Source organism: Sciurus carolinensis, chromosome 3, assembly GCF_902686445.1.
Source record: "Sciurus carolinensis chromosome 3, mSciCar1.2, whole genome shotgun sequence".
Classification (NCBI taxonomy): domain Eukaryota; kingdom Metazoa; phylum Chordata; class Mammalia; order Rodentia; family Sciuridae; genus Sciurus; species Sciurus carolinensis.
Window position 1 is genome coordinate 60,211,209 of NC_062215.1, and position 15,815 is coordinate 60,227,023.

At 37.3% G+C, this 15,815-nt stretch overlaps 1 pseudogene; it reads left to right on the forward strand.

The window, feature by feature from the left end:
• The first annotated feature begins 462 nt into the window (after positions 1-462).
• LOC124979403 (olfactory receptor-like protein DTMT) overlaps positions 463-15,815 on the forward strand; it is a 74,041-nt pseudogene continuing 58,688 nt past the window's right edge.

Consider the following 15,815-nt stretch of genomic DNA (forward strand, 5'->3'; position numbering starts at 1 on the left):
CCCTGTGGAACCAGAGATGTCCCAAAGCAAAAGCCAAGATGCAGAAGGAGCATATGTGAAGTGCTTTCAAGTTATAATCACTAATGTCAGTTGAGATCACTGCAACATTGATTGAACTAAAAGGCTAAGGAAACTTAGAATGGTGCACTGGAAGTGTGTAGTTCTTAAGGAACATGCCTTCTGCCAAGGGAAATAACAGTTATTTAGATTACCATTTGGCCATTTTCTGATTCATATGCCAACTAATGTGCTCCTGAGCATGTGGTAGTTTATATTGGTCACCAAGGGGAAACTTGGTTACTCTCCACAACTGAAATAGAAAAGGTGTCATCTGAAATCCTGGGGAATTTTTACAGTGCCACTTTATAATTCAAAGACCATTGACAAACATTAATGAAACTATAAAACCCAATTAAGGTGACACCAATAAGGATGCAGGTCCCTAGGAAGGAAATTCACAACATGTCACTATATGAAGATCCTCCAACTGATGATAGTCAAAGAAGAATGGTGGGTGAGAAAATGAATTATATATGCCAAACCTGGCTTTACTATCAAATGCAGGGCCAGAATAATCTTGGCATTAGGAAGCACAAATGTCAATTTTTCAAATCTAGGAGGAGGAAGGATTGAACATGGTGTGGGAAGTTCATTTTTTCTTTTTTCTATAACTTCTTTATATCTGCATGTGTTTTAATCATAGGAGTCTGATTCTTGTTAAATGCATTTCTTCCTCTCCTAGAGACTGTGGCAGCAAGGTGGGGCATACTGACAGATTCTGCCATCCTTGCAGTGTTTCTGAAACATGAGTTTCAGGGTGGTAGTGTACTCAAAGACCACTGATGGCTGCCTGTTTTTCACAGGATACACCATAAACTCTTAAACACCTAAGATATATTGGGACATTCACACTGTTTTCCCAGATAATCTTCATGGTTTCTGCAGGCATTCACCTTCACCTCCTGAAATGTAGGCTCCTGCTGCAAAGGTTTTCTGCCCCTTCCCTACACAGGCAATGAGAAAGCATCCATCCTGAGCTGCTCAGCATCTTCACTTTGACCCAAAGGATGGTCAGGTGTGAAAAGAGGCTGTCATCAGTCACCACTACAGGACTCTGGGAGAATTTTTCTCTGAGAGATTCCAGCTAATTTCTTTGTCTTTAAACAGTTCCTCCAGCATTGGCATTTTCTAGGATGCAGAGCTCCTCAGGCTCATTTGTGCAAAAGGCTAAGAATGAGGAGGGATGGTGCAGTTAGGTGAAGATTCCAGAGGTCATTACTTCCTGTGCCTCTAATGAATAAATGGGAGAAGGATGTTGGGTCATGGCCCTGGGGTCTCCCTCAACCACCCTGGAAGAGTTGTCAGGAGGATGAATGAGTTCTTCTTTGTCTTTCCAACCTAATTGTCTTGAATTCCCAGGTTGTATGATATTCTGCAGAATGATTTCTGGGTTTGTTAAATTTCCTCTTTTCCATCTTTCTGCCTCCCAAGGCTTTCCACATGGCTTAAATATTTTGATTAATATTAACCATTATAATATTTAATGAAACAGTGTATATTACCATAACTTATCGTTTCATATAATATCAACGATTCTATCAGTTCAAAATAGTAATACGTCTTTGATTTTGGTTTGAGTACTTTAATTTTAAATTCTCCTCCTCCTCCTCCTCCCCTCCTTTTATCCAGTGCCTTCAGAGATTTTGAAATCATTGCACAAACCCCTCTTAGAGATTATAATTCAATTTATCTGAAGGTGGTCAGTTATATGTATTTTGATGGCAATATATGTACATGCTATTTACATGCAGTGTATTGACCACAGTACTGCCATCACCTGGGCATTCATTTAAAATGTAGAAGTTGAGCTCCAGAACCAGAATGAGTGTTTTAACAGAATCCCCAGGTAATTTTTGTGAATATTAAATTTTATTCTCACCATTGGTGATTCTTATGTGCACTCCACAGTGAGAATTATGGATTTTACCACAGAAGATAGGAGTTCATTGTGTCAGCAGTGATAATAGCAAGTGATGTTTCCAGTGTTTGATCCATGCATATACTCCTGACACAAAAGATAATTCTACTCACTGAGAAGTGACACAGGATTCTGAGAAACTGGATGCACAATTTTCCCTACAATAGACATGACTTGAAAGACTGATTCAATAATCCCAGTGAGATGAGATGCCATTGTGGATGAGGAACATGGTCTTGTAATAAGGAGTGGATAAAGTAGCAGGAGCATAATATGTAGAATGTACATGACATGGTACACCAGAGTTAATGGTAAGAGGAAAGAATGAATGAAACAATTCACAGACTTTTGATCTAATGCTGAATTCATGTTTTGAAATATGTGTGAGTAGATGAGGAAGAGTGACACAGAGGCCATGCAATCTGATAAATTTCATTAGGAGCCTATTGAGCTTAGGATGCCTATGATATATACATATATTGAGGGAAGATAATTTTTATGGAGTATAGTGATTGATAGGTTACAGAGACATCTATAACTGAGTTTTATTTACTGATTTTTATTTTTATTTATTTTATTATTTTTGTGGTGCTAGGGAATGCATTACAGCTCTGTGCATGTTCGATGAGCACTCTATCACTGTAACTACATCCCCACCTTCCAATTGAGTTTTAAATGATGACATAAGTCATTGGAGTATATCAGGTTTAATAGGAGAGTTACATGTAGAGTTATAATAGGACAGGGTGTAGAAAAATGCATTAGGAACATCAACATACAAGATACCAATAGAACAAGAGCCAATTATGTTTCCCTAGGATTACCATCCAGGCAAGTATGAAAAAAAAATAATGCATTTTGTCTTGGAAACAATTAGGTAAGTGTTTAGGAAAAGATGGAATATTCAAAAATGTTACAAAGAAGTTAAGAAAAAGACATTAATAGCATAGAAGTGATGAAGAATGGATTTTAAAGATAAAAGTTATTGTAATCAGAGTGAGATCAGTTATTATAGAATGATTACCAAATCATGTATGAAAGAGAAATGTTCATGTATTTGAGTTGCTAGGGACTCAACTTTTTTTTCTTAAAGATACTGGAGACAGACCATCATAGGAAGGTACCAAACCCTCATCTCAGAGTTCCTCCTCCTGGGCCTACCCATCTAGCCAGAACACCAGAACCTGTTCTTTGCCTTATTCATGACCATGCATCTCACTACTGTCCTGGGGAAACTCCTCATCATTCTCATTGACCTGGAATCCCAGCTCCACCCACCCATGTATTTGTTTCTTAGCAACCTGTCTTGCTCTACCCTCTACATTCCTTCTGTGACCATTCCTAAACTCTTGAAAAACATGCTGAGTCAAGCCCCATCCATTCCCTATGCAGACTGCCTGACCCAAGTGTAATTCATCCTGTTTTTGGAGACCTGGAGAGTTTCCTTCTGTGGCCTTGGCCTATGCCCATTATGTGACCATCTGCTTCTCTATGCATGACTTCACTGAAGCTGACCTGCTCCAACATTCATGTCAATGAGTTGGTGATATTTGTCATGGGAGTAATCATTATCACCCATTCCTACTCATCCTTGTGTCCTATGTATAAATTTTTCCTACATTCTCAAGTTTCCTTCTTCTTGTGGCATCCGCAAGGTCTTCTCCATCTGTGGCTCCCACCTCTCTGTGGTGTCACTGTTTTATGGAATAATTATTGATCTCTATATATGTCCTTTGGCTAATAATTCTACTGTGAAAGATACTCTCATGACTCCCATGCTGAACCCCTTCATCTACAGTCTGGGGAACAGAGACATGAAGGGAACCCTGAGAAGATTCTTGTCAGAAGACAATTATATTCTTTGTATTATGGTAACCCTTGCAATATGCACACAGTTTTGTCCAGTATAAATATTGTGATGAATATTTGAATATTATTGTGACCTTCCTTCCCACCATATTTTTTCTGTTCAAATGAAATATCATGTAATTTCCCAACATTAAAAAGCTGAAGTGGAGATGGGTAGTTCATGTAAAGGGTGTTCTCAGTAACCTGTTGGGAAGGTTTCCTGTTTGTTATTTCTAGCTGACCCTGAAGGCATAATTTAAATTTTTTAATTGAAATTTCTGTCTGAAGCTGTTAAACCATGAATTTATCATGTATTCCTCTTTTTTAAAATATAACTTTTTTAAGCAATAGTCTGCTCTCCCAGGTCAAAGCCAAGATTCAAACAACTCAGGTCAACATTTGGTCTTCTAAACCAAACTTTTCATTCCTGAACTGAATATCTTCACTTATCTCTTTGAGAAAGTGTTCACATCATTTTCCTAAACTCTATTGCTTCTTCTTTCTTTCCATGTCTACATTATTCTTTATTACCAAATCTGTACTTAAAATGGAGTTTCCATTTACTTTCTCACAGCAGTTTAGTTTGTATTTATTGGAAACTAAGTCCTCTTGGAACTCTAAGTGTTGTTTCCTCAAGCATGGTCAAGGAGGTCATAGTCTGCTTTTAATCTCACTCTTTAACAATTTCCTATCCCTCATGATTTTTCAAGTTATCAATATCCGTTATATCCATGATCTTATTTAACTTTTGTGATGATTCCAAAAAGGAGAGGGGAACATAATATCATGTCAAAGATTGAAGAATGTGGAATTTGAACACACCAGTGCTCCACTGTGTGTCAGTACTAAACCTGTTTAAAACTGCAAACCATTTGATTGTAGGGGTGATTCTCACATCTCCCCACCTCAGAAATAGAATGTGCAACCTCGCATTTTTTAATGTGAGCTGTGTGTGTCGTTCTCTAGGTTTTCATCATTGGTTCATGAGATTCCTTGTTCTCTGTAAGTGATGACAGTCAAATCATTTCGACTTCTCTTAAATGGCATTGATCTCCACACCTCTGCAGCACAAACTTTCTCCACATCAAAACATAATGGTTTTATCCTCATTTTTCAATGGACATCTTCACTTGATGATTTATGACTCACACAAATTTGAACTCTGTTATCTACCCACATATGCTCTTTGTCCTACATTCTGTTTCTTGATTCACATAACTTCGATACAGTTATCCAGAAACAAAATGCAATATTGATACATACTGTTATATAAATGTACCTTGAATGGGGAACAAAACTGACCAGATTGTGTTATGTAATCATAACAATGAATCTATAATTAAATATAATTAATATAATTAAATATAATTAATGAATATATAATTAAAATGCACCTTTAAAATGAGTCAGAAAACATACATCTACCTTGAAACAGTATGCTAATTGAAATGTCAGCTGTAAAAGCCATATGTTGTATAATTCTATTCATATGAAATATTAACTGTAGGAAAATCATAGAGATAGACTTCCTTTGACAATTCCTGAGTGGCATTACATCTGCGCAATGAACAGGCATTATTAATGGGCACAGACATGCCATTGGGGTAATGATTAGGTTCTAAAATTGTGATGAAGGTTGCATCATTCCAGGAAAGTACCCAAAATAACTATTTAATTATATACTTTAAGTAAGTAAATGCAAAGGTATGTACAGTATATGTTAAAAATCTGTGAATAATATGTCTTTATAGTTCAGAATAGTTGTATATAAATTGTATATTAATTATGTATTAGTTATTTTTTCATTAATGTTAACTTTGGGGTCTAATACAGTGATACAGTACAGTGATAATACAGTGATAGTGTACAAGATTGCTCTTGTTCGTAGGGGATTCTGAAAGTTGGACTATTCAGTGGTAAGTGTCTTTGTGTCAAAGATTATCAGCAATTGAAAAAAGGGTAAGAGAGATGTGGAGAAAAATGAGAGAGAAAGGGACAGACAAAGGAATGAATTGGGGCAAAGAGATAGACATATGAGATGAACAAATGAAAATGGCCTGATTTGAGGAATTCATAGAGTATTAGAAATAAAACTAATTTGACATTGAACTAGTAACCTTTGATTTAAATATATAGATTTAAGTTCTGTCATACATCTCATGCCATCAGTGATAATGTTTATAGAAACATAATATTTTAAAATCTGTTTTTCACTTGTGTTAATAAAAAGATAATTATCATCTTAGTTTTTATCAGTTGAGGTGTAAAAGTTTAAAACCTGCTGCAAAAATTATTGGTCCAGAAAATGGTCTTGAAATGAAGGAAAATATACATTTTCAAACACAGTTTGAAGTGATTGAACTTGAGGTTTTGAGGAATAACTCTATAAACATCAAGAGGGAGATGCTATATGTGAGGGATGGAGGAAATATGGAGTAGAAAAACTTAACAAATGTTATTCCAGTGGTGATTTGGAAAATGAGATTTCTGTGCCAAAACATATTTACAAAATTGCTCATCTAGTTACTTTACCTTTTATGAGTAAACACATATACAAAAGAACTATCTAAAATGTGAAAATATAATAAGTACAGTATTCACGAACCATTTCTTTTTTAAATAGAATAGATTCAATCTACCAAGAAGACAATCAAAATAAAAACTCAAAACTCAAAAGACATAATATTAGAAGAATGATAGGAAGAATTCTATTTAACATGAGTATTAATGTAAAAGTATGGTATTTCAAGAAATGCATGTATAACAAAGTTGAATTTTAAGATTAATAGCAGTAAAGACCAAAGTATGTTGTACATGAAAGTTGGTCTCATAGAAAAGAAGTTGAGTAGCAGAAATAATGTCTAATATTCTATAACACAGTAGGATGACTATTGATGAAAACAATTAATTGTATATATTTTTAAATGGCCAGTACAGCAAATATTGAATGGTCCGAACACAAAGAAATGATACATATTTGAGGTGAAGGATATGTCAATTATCCTGATCTGTTCATTGCACTGTCAATACATGTACTGAAACATCACACTGCCATGTACTCTATATGTATGAACAATGATCACGCAACAATTTAAAAATCTTTGTGGGCAAGCCAAGTTAGAGAAGACAATGTACATATGAGAAATTATTGGAAAGAATAATGTGAATGCTGAGAACTTTTGAGTGGGAATAGGTAAATAGGTGACACATAGATCTATGGAAGAAAACAGTCTCAATTGACTTTAGAAAGCATACCAGGCCACTTCTGTGGAGGAAGGAAAATTCAATTTGTCATTGATTGCACATTACAAGATCTTATATATAGGAGACTCAAAAACTACACCCAAAAAACCCCTAGTAGAACTGGTAAGTAAATTCAGCAAGTTGCAGGGTACAGAAACATCACACAAACATCAGTAACATTGTTGTATGCAAATTGAAAATTTTTTATGTGAAGTAGAAATCAAGAAAACAATGCCATTTGCAATAGCTTTAAAAATTAAGGAAAATGTGAATAAATATACACAAAATGTGAAATATTCCTATTAAGAAAATTATAAAACATTGATAAAATAAATTGAAGAGGGCACAAAGAAGTGTGATGGCATCCCATTTTCATGCATTGGAATAATTGATATTATTTAAACATCCATCCTATCTGAAGAGGTCTATAGATTTACTGCAATCACAATCAAAATATCAATGACATTCCTCATATAACTAGAAAAAACAGTTTTAGGATTCATATGAAAACAAAAATCCCTGAATAACTAAATCCTTCCTGAGCAAAAAGAAAAAAGTAGGAGGCATTGCATGACCAAGAAAGTTATTGTAATCAAAACACCATGATATTGGCATAAAAACACACATAATCCAACCATAAAAAGAGAACCTGGAAACAAAGTCATTCATCTTCAACCAACTGATTTTTTCACAAGTTCTAAGAAAACATTGCAGTAAAGAAAGTACTTTCAATAAACAGTGCAGGGAAAATTGGATATCCACCTGCAGTAAAATAAAACTAGATCTCTATCTCTCACCTCTATCTATTACCACTCTAGTAAAAATCAACTCAAAACACATTAATAACTTAAAAAATAAAACATGAGGAGAAATAACAGAGAGAACATGCTTTAGAACATTGGAATGGTTGAGGAATTTTTGCCGAAGTACCCAAAAGCACAGAAAACAAAAGCAAAAATAAACAAACGCAATTACTTCAAACAAAAAAAAAATTCTGCACTTCAAACAAAACAATAAAGAGGTAAGAGACAGCCAACAGAATGGGAGAAAATATTTGCAAAGTATACTTCTGATAATATCTTTTTATACAGAATATGTAAGCAACTCAAAAACTTCATTAGCAAAAACCAAAAACCTGACTAACAATGGGCAATAGAGCTAAACAGACATTGCTCAAAGAAGACATACCAAAGGTCAAAGGTGAGTGAAAACATGCTCAACATCACTAATCCCCAAGAGACTGCAAATCAAAAGCACAATTAGACATCACCTTATCCCAATAAAAATGGTTACTATCAAAGAGCCTAAACATAACAAATTCTGGCTGGCAAGGATGTAGAGAAAAGGGAACCTTTACACAATGTGAAAGGGAATATAAATTAGGATAGCTTACATGGAAAACAAAGTTAAAGTCCCCAAAGAATTAAAACTGGAACCACCATATTCAGCAATTCCATTCCTAGGTATATATCTAAGGAAATGAAGTCAGTATGATGAAAAAACATCTGAACTCCCATGTCCCTTGCCGTTCTATTCATAATAACTGAGACAGAAACAACCTAAGTCTGTATCAGCTGATGAATGGCTAAAGAAACTAGCATCTATACCTAATGGAATACATTTTAGATGTGAAAATAATGAAGTCCTTCCATTTGTGACAACATGAATGGAACTGGAGACAATTTGGTTAAGTGAAATCAGTTAGGCAAAGACAGACAAGTATCACATCATCTCACTGTTATGTAGAATCAAAAAAAAAGTCAATATCATAAGAATTGAGAATAGAATGGTGGTTACCAGAGGCTGGAGAGAGTAGAGTAGGGCAGGGAAGAATGGGGAGAGATTGATCAATGGGTACAAAGTTACATTAAGATAGAAGCAAGAAGTTCTGGAGTGTTATTGCATATTGACTGTAGGTTACAGTAATGTTCTGTACATTTCAAAAAACTAGAATAAAGAATTTTGAAAATTTTCCCCATAAAGAAATGGCAAATGTTTGAGGACATAGATATGCTTAACTTGATTTAAACATTATACAATATATACCTTGGTCAAAATGTTGCATGCTGTCCTGGTAATATGTACAATTTTTATGATTTTTTTCTGTATCAGTATAATGTAAATGAAAATAAAAATGAAAAAATATTTTAAAACATGGCAAGCTTTTTGAGGTCATTCTATATGTCTTTTTATTGTGATATTCTTTTATATTACTCAGAAGGTAGTTTGTTCCCTCCCTATAGTTCTTTCACAAAGTTTCCAGTGAAAATGAGTATAGGATTCATTTTTTATTAGATTTTTCTTGTGTAAAAGCAATTGATTTAATTTAAATATTAATTATTTGTCTCATCAATAATAATTTTTTGCGATATACCATTGAGATTTCAGAGTGATAAGAACTGGTGTTACCTTAACAACCACATGGAGAATAATAAAGCATTTGAGAACCATATTCAGAGGAATATTGTATATAGTGCAAAACTATGATCTACTTCTTATTTTTTTCTGGTGGCTTAAAATAATAGAAATGTATTTTCTCTGTGTTCTTGAGAAAAGAAGTTCAAAATGACATGTGGGAAGGGTGTTGTTCCCCATAAGATTCCAAGCAGACCCTCCCTTTCCTCTTCCCAGCTCTAGGGGTAATCATCAGGCCCTGGGGATTATTAGCTGGCAGTGATATTACTTCTTTTTCTGCTTTCAGCATCACATAGTGTGCTCTCTCTGTCTTTGGATTTGCATAGCTTTTTTTTCCTCCTTAAATGGATGTTGCTTATATTAGACTAGAATTCACCCTAATAGTCTCATTTTAACTTGAGTACAAAGTATGGTCACATTCACAAGTGCTGTGGGTGGTGACTTTAACATACATTTTGGGTGACACAATTCAACCCACATAACAGATGTGTAGGTCTGGTATGCTGGTGGGGCAGGATATAATGGGACCTATTTCTCCTAGGTAATTGAGACAGGAGTGGGGGCCAGGTGCATCAACTGCCAGGTGGCTGAGCAGGTGAGAGAGGGAAGCATGAAGACCTGGCTGGGGTAAGATCTGTCATATCCCCCTGGTTCACTCAAAACAACAACAACAAGGATTGGAGAAGGACTTCAGTCTGTGCTTTCAGTCAACTCTGAGAGGCAGAAGGCAGACAGGGACTGCTCTGGGGGCCAAGTATTAAAATGTGCAGGCAGGGAGAGAGGGGGAAATTTATTTTGCCTTTCCAAGAAATACAATGCACCTTTGGCACATGGAGTTTCCCAGGGACATAAACTGGTCACCTGTAGGGCTGGCAGCCTCAAGATCAAGGGTTCTGGCAGAGAACAGAGATATTAACCGGGGCCAATGGCAATGACAGGATAAGGTCTTTTCAAGATGGTTTCAAATAAGATCAAGGGTAAAGGGCAAGTCCCAAAGACCCCCAAAATCATCATAATCTACTTTTGTGGATACATGTGCATGTGCACATGTACACACGCACACACACACACACACACACACAGAATTGGTCTCCTGGGTAACTGTATCAGAGTTTGATATCATTAATCATTGTATGAGGAAAAGGATAAGAAAAACACTTAATTGGAACCTAGAGTTCAAGGTTGTGAGTTGTGTTAGTTTTTTGTCTGTGACCAAAGAAAAACTTAGAGGAGGCAGAGCTTATTTTGGTTCATGGTTTAGAAGTTCGAAGTCCATGGTTGGTCAACTCCATAGCTTTAGGCTGAAGATGAGAAAGAACATCATAATGGAAGTGTATAGTGCAGGAAAGCAGCCAGCTCATGGCAACTGGGAAAGAGAAAGGAAGTGGAAGAGGGAAAGATAGGGGACAGGGAGAGAAAATAACCAGGGACAGAGAGTGCCCAAGGCCATGCTCCATACATAAGCCTTTTCAGCTATCAATCAAGCAATTAGATTAATACACTGTTTTAGTCAGTTTTGCTTTGCAGTGACCAAAATATGTGATAAGAACAACTTTGAGAAGGAAAAGATTATTTTAGCTCACAATTTCAGAGATTCAGTCCTTTGTTGGTCAACTGCAACTGGCTATGGGCCCAGAATGAGGCAGAAGAGTATGGCAAAGGAAAAGTATCTCAGGACATAGCAACCTGAGAAGGAGAGAAGGAGTTTGGGGGGGCATGATGTGCCAAGGACAAAATGTGAACCCCAAATGCATGTCCCCAGTGACTACTTCTTCCAGCCACATCCTACCTGCCTACATTACCACCCAGTTAATCCAATCAAAAGAATGAATCTATTGATGAGATTACGGCTCTCATATTATGATCATCTTACCTCTGAACATTCTTCTATTGTCTCATGCATGAGTTTTGGGGGGACAACTCATATCCAAACCATAACCTTCTGCCCCTGTAGCCCAAAATTTATGTCCATCTCATAAGCATTCCTCTATCAACACTTTCCTCCATCATGACAATTAAAACTTGGGAAATATTATCTCAGATATTGTCTATGTACAAACTAATTTTATATATGATAAATAATTAGATCTAAATTATACATGCAATTGTCTCATTGTTTTCACTTAAAATGTGCTGTGAGATCATCCTTTCATATAAGGACACATAACACTTTCAGAAGCTAAATAGTATTTGGTCAAATTGATGTATTTATCATAATTTATTTAAATAATCTGCCCTTGATAGGAACTTGTCATTTTCAGTTTTTGATTACTCTAAACAATGCTTCAGTTTTATATCTTGGTCCATCTTTTTGTGTGCTTCCGAACTTGTTCTGTTTTATTATGTACACATTCTCAGAAATGAATACACTAGATCAAAGGATATGAACATTTTATAATTGGATATAAATTACCAAATTTCTCCAAAGAATTTCTACTGTAAACTGTCTCCAAAAGTAAATGAGAAAGACTATTTCCTTAGTGTCCCAACACTGGATACTTCACTTTCAAAATATTTATCACCCCCGCATCTAAAATGTGAGATCTTATTATTTTGAAATTGAATTTCTTTATAACATGATCAACTATCTCTATATTTGTTATGCACTTTTCTTTTGAAGTGCTGTTTGTTTGTATCTTTGCCCAAATTTTTCTTATTTCCTTATTGTGGATAGTATCACTTTGCATATCTTAGAGGTGTCATGTCCCTCAATTTATTATTCATGTTTTGACTAAAATTTTTAAATTTTTAGGTAGACAAAATAGTTGGTTTTTACTTTCTAATGTATTTTTTCATTGAAAGTGTTTAGAAAGGAATTTCCTATCCAAAATTCTATTGTCCCATTTTCTCTAGTTTCCATCTACTTTGAGTTCCTACATCTCTATATTTGATCAATTTGAAATTTGATTTAAGGAGAATTAGCTTCTTTCTCTTCTCTCCTTACTCAGTAAGCCAGATGCCCCAACCTTCACTAATTCAAAAATACTACCTTTACAATGTACTAAGTGTTCATGTATCCTTGTGTTTATTTCTGAAATTTATTATACTGATGTCATTCTATTTCTGAACTAGTACTGTATAAAGTGTACATTCAAAGTCAGACATTTAAATTTATGTGACAAACCCTTCTCAATATTCTCTTCCAAAATTTCCTGACACATTTTTTTCAAATATGCTTAAGACCTATTCTGCTAATTTCTTTTTTTTTTTTTTTTTTTTTTTTTTTTTTTTGGCAGTACTGGGGATCGAACTCAGGGCCTTGTGCTTGCGAGGTAAGCACTCTACCAGCTGAGCTATCTCCCCAGCCCTCTGCTAATTTCTAATTAAAAACAAAATTTAAAAAAAAAACTCTTGGGACATTACATTGTCATCACATTATATTACTGAAATTATGTGACATTATAGATTTATTAAGGAGAGTTGGGTATTTCTCCAGTTATCTAATAAACTATAAATAAAGAATATATTTTCACTTATTTGTTTTTTGGATGAATTTTATAGATTTTTAACTTTGTCCTTGTATATTACATTCTATTTTTACCCCTAGACATTTTACCTTTTTGGAGGCAATCATTTTTGTGTTTTTGACAGGTAATTTTTATACATACAGAAGTTATTGATGAATTTGTATAACAATTTTGCAATGGATTTTACTGAATTCTCTATGGTTTCTAAGAAGGATTTTCACTTAAATATCTTGGGTATTGAAGATATACATTGTGGCTTTCTCTGAAGATGTTGCTGATCTCCACCAGGTGGTTTGATCCCTCATTGCCAAGGTGTACTTGCCCCATCCTTGGTCTGATCTAGTCCCACATCAGAGGGGAAGGCAGTGTGGAAAGGCCCTTTGTCTAAAGCTTGAGTGACTGAGAGGGTTAGAAGGAGTGGTTCTTAGGTCGAGCCTACTTGGAACCCATCATTAAGTTTAGCTCCATGCTGTTACTCATGTGTTCCCCAAGATGACCCAATAAAGGACAAATCCATCAGGGAGGCCAGAGTTGTCTTGATCTGATCACTTCCCCCAAGTCCTACAGCCCAGGACCATGGTGAGCACCCCTGGCCCACCATTGATCAATCTCCACTGGGGCCTGCAGGAAAGTGCCCCTCGCCCAGCAGACCTTAGTCTCTTCTAAGTCATGGGGGTGAGCACCACTCAGCTGCCAGTATTCAGTCTCCCCTGGATCCTGTGGGTGAGTGCCCCTAACAAACCACTCCTCAGTATCTCTGGATCTTGTGGATGAGTACCCCTTTCCCTCAAGTGCTTAGTCTTATGACCTGTCTTTTCCCCAGGGAAAAAATCCTCTGGGGACCTTTGGATCAGGAGCAATACTTACCTGGATAGAACAGTGTGAAATATGGCACAGGACAATTTCCCACTATCATGGAGGACTTCCTGAGACTGTAAAAGAGAACCACCATGACTGAGGTAACTGAAACAATAGGCTGAGAAATTCTCTCCAAGTTTCCAAGGGCTCTGAGTTCTGTGGGTGAGCACCCCTCTCCCACAAGTGCTCAGACTGTATAGTTCATATTCATTCCCCAGTGCTCATTGTTCTCTGGTCCTGTGGATGAGTGTCCCTCACCCACCACTGCTCAGTGTACTGAGGGTCCTATCGGTGCTCACCCCACTCCCACCACTGTTTAGTTTCCTCAAGGTGCTGTTTGAGAGGACAGCTCACCCATCATTGTTCCTTCTGCACTGGGGCCTGTGAATGAGTGCCCCTTGCTCAGCAATGCTCAGTCTCCTCAGTGTCCTGTGGGTGCCATTTGTAGCCCACAAGTTTTCAGTCTCCTCTGGATTCTGTGGGTGAGTGTCCCTTGCCCACCACTCCTCAGTTGCTCTGGGTCCTGTGAGTAAGCACCCCTTGCCCCCCAGTGCTTAGTCTCCCCTGAGCCCTATGTCACCTGGCTCATTTGATCTGAGTGCCTTTCCCTCCAATGCAAGGACACCCTCTTTGACCTTAGAAGACTGTCCACTACTGAGGAAAATTGGAGAAATGTGCAGAGTTTCTCTCTCCAAAACCTTGCTTGGCCTTTGGTGCAGCCTTTCATACAGGCTTGTCAACAGAGCCTGTAACCACAAAACAATTGTTACTGAATCAAAATTCAAACAGCACTTTGGAACTAGATCCATCTCTCTTTAGCCACTTTTTCCACACCTTTGCTCCTGTGGCTGTGGTTATGGATGACAGATTTCTGAGGCCCCTCTGATCAATGGATGAAAGCCAAATTTCAAACAATGTCAGGATCTTCTGTGACTTGAGACTGGGCCCTAACTGTTCACCGAAGTAGAAACCCTCTGGGATCTGTGGATAAGGGGCCATTCCCACTTTGACAGGAGAGTGTGAAATTGGCAAAGGACAATTTCCCACCATCCCAGAGGACTTCTGAGACCTAGAAATACCACCAATTTTCCTCAAACACTGAGGTACCCTAAACTTTGGGCTAAGGGATATTGTCAAGAAGATTCCGTGTTTTCTGAATCCTGAGGATGAGTACAACTTGTGCACCAGCTGCCAGTCTCTTCAGTGTCTGGAGCATGGCCATCCCTTCTGCTCAATGCTGAGTGTCCTCTGTGACTTGTGGGTGAGAGCCCCTCACCCACCAGTGCTCAGTCTCTTTTAGTTCTGTGGGTGAGCTCTCTTTGCTCACCAGTGCTAGGTTGCTCTGGGTCCTCTGTGTGCCTCTTTGCCCACAAATACTCAGGCTCCTCTGGGTCCTGCAGCCTCCTCCAAGTCTGTTTTTATTACAATTGGTCCTTGGCCATCTGATGGTGAGCCCCACCCTCTCTCCAGTGTTACTTGTTTATGAGAATATGGTGAGTGTTTTTCCTCCAGTTTCCTGTACGCACTTGATTTTTGTTGTTGGGCATTTCCTTTCTCACTTGTCCCTTGTAGAGCTTGTTGTGTAGTTTGTATTGGACTCTTGAGATACTGGGAGTTTGAATTTCTTGGCTGCCTCTCCTATGGTGCATGAATGCTCTAAACAAGTGGTGGTCCTTCATCTCCCACTTTGTGATGATTCCTTGGAGACATTTAGCTGTCCTAGCAGGGTTGTTCTGTACTCTCACTTAGTGGATAGATTTGTAGCTTCTGACAGACTTTACTTAGGGTGCCTTTCTGTATTGTGCAGTGCTAGCTGTCTTGAGGTTCAGAAACCCTGAGGCAGATATTTCCTGCACACACCCCTCTGCCTCCTTCTACAAAGGTTGCCTCCTTCCCAGAGGCCTCACTGGGAAAGGCTGGGAGTAGGAATTCTGTCCTCCTCCCAGCCCCACTTCTTGTCCCTCCTGAACTCTCATTTACTCTGACAGTCACTGTTGGCTTCATGG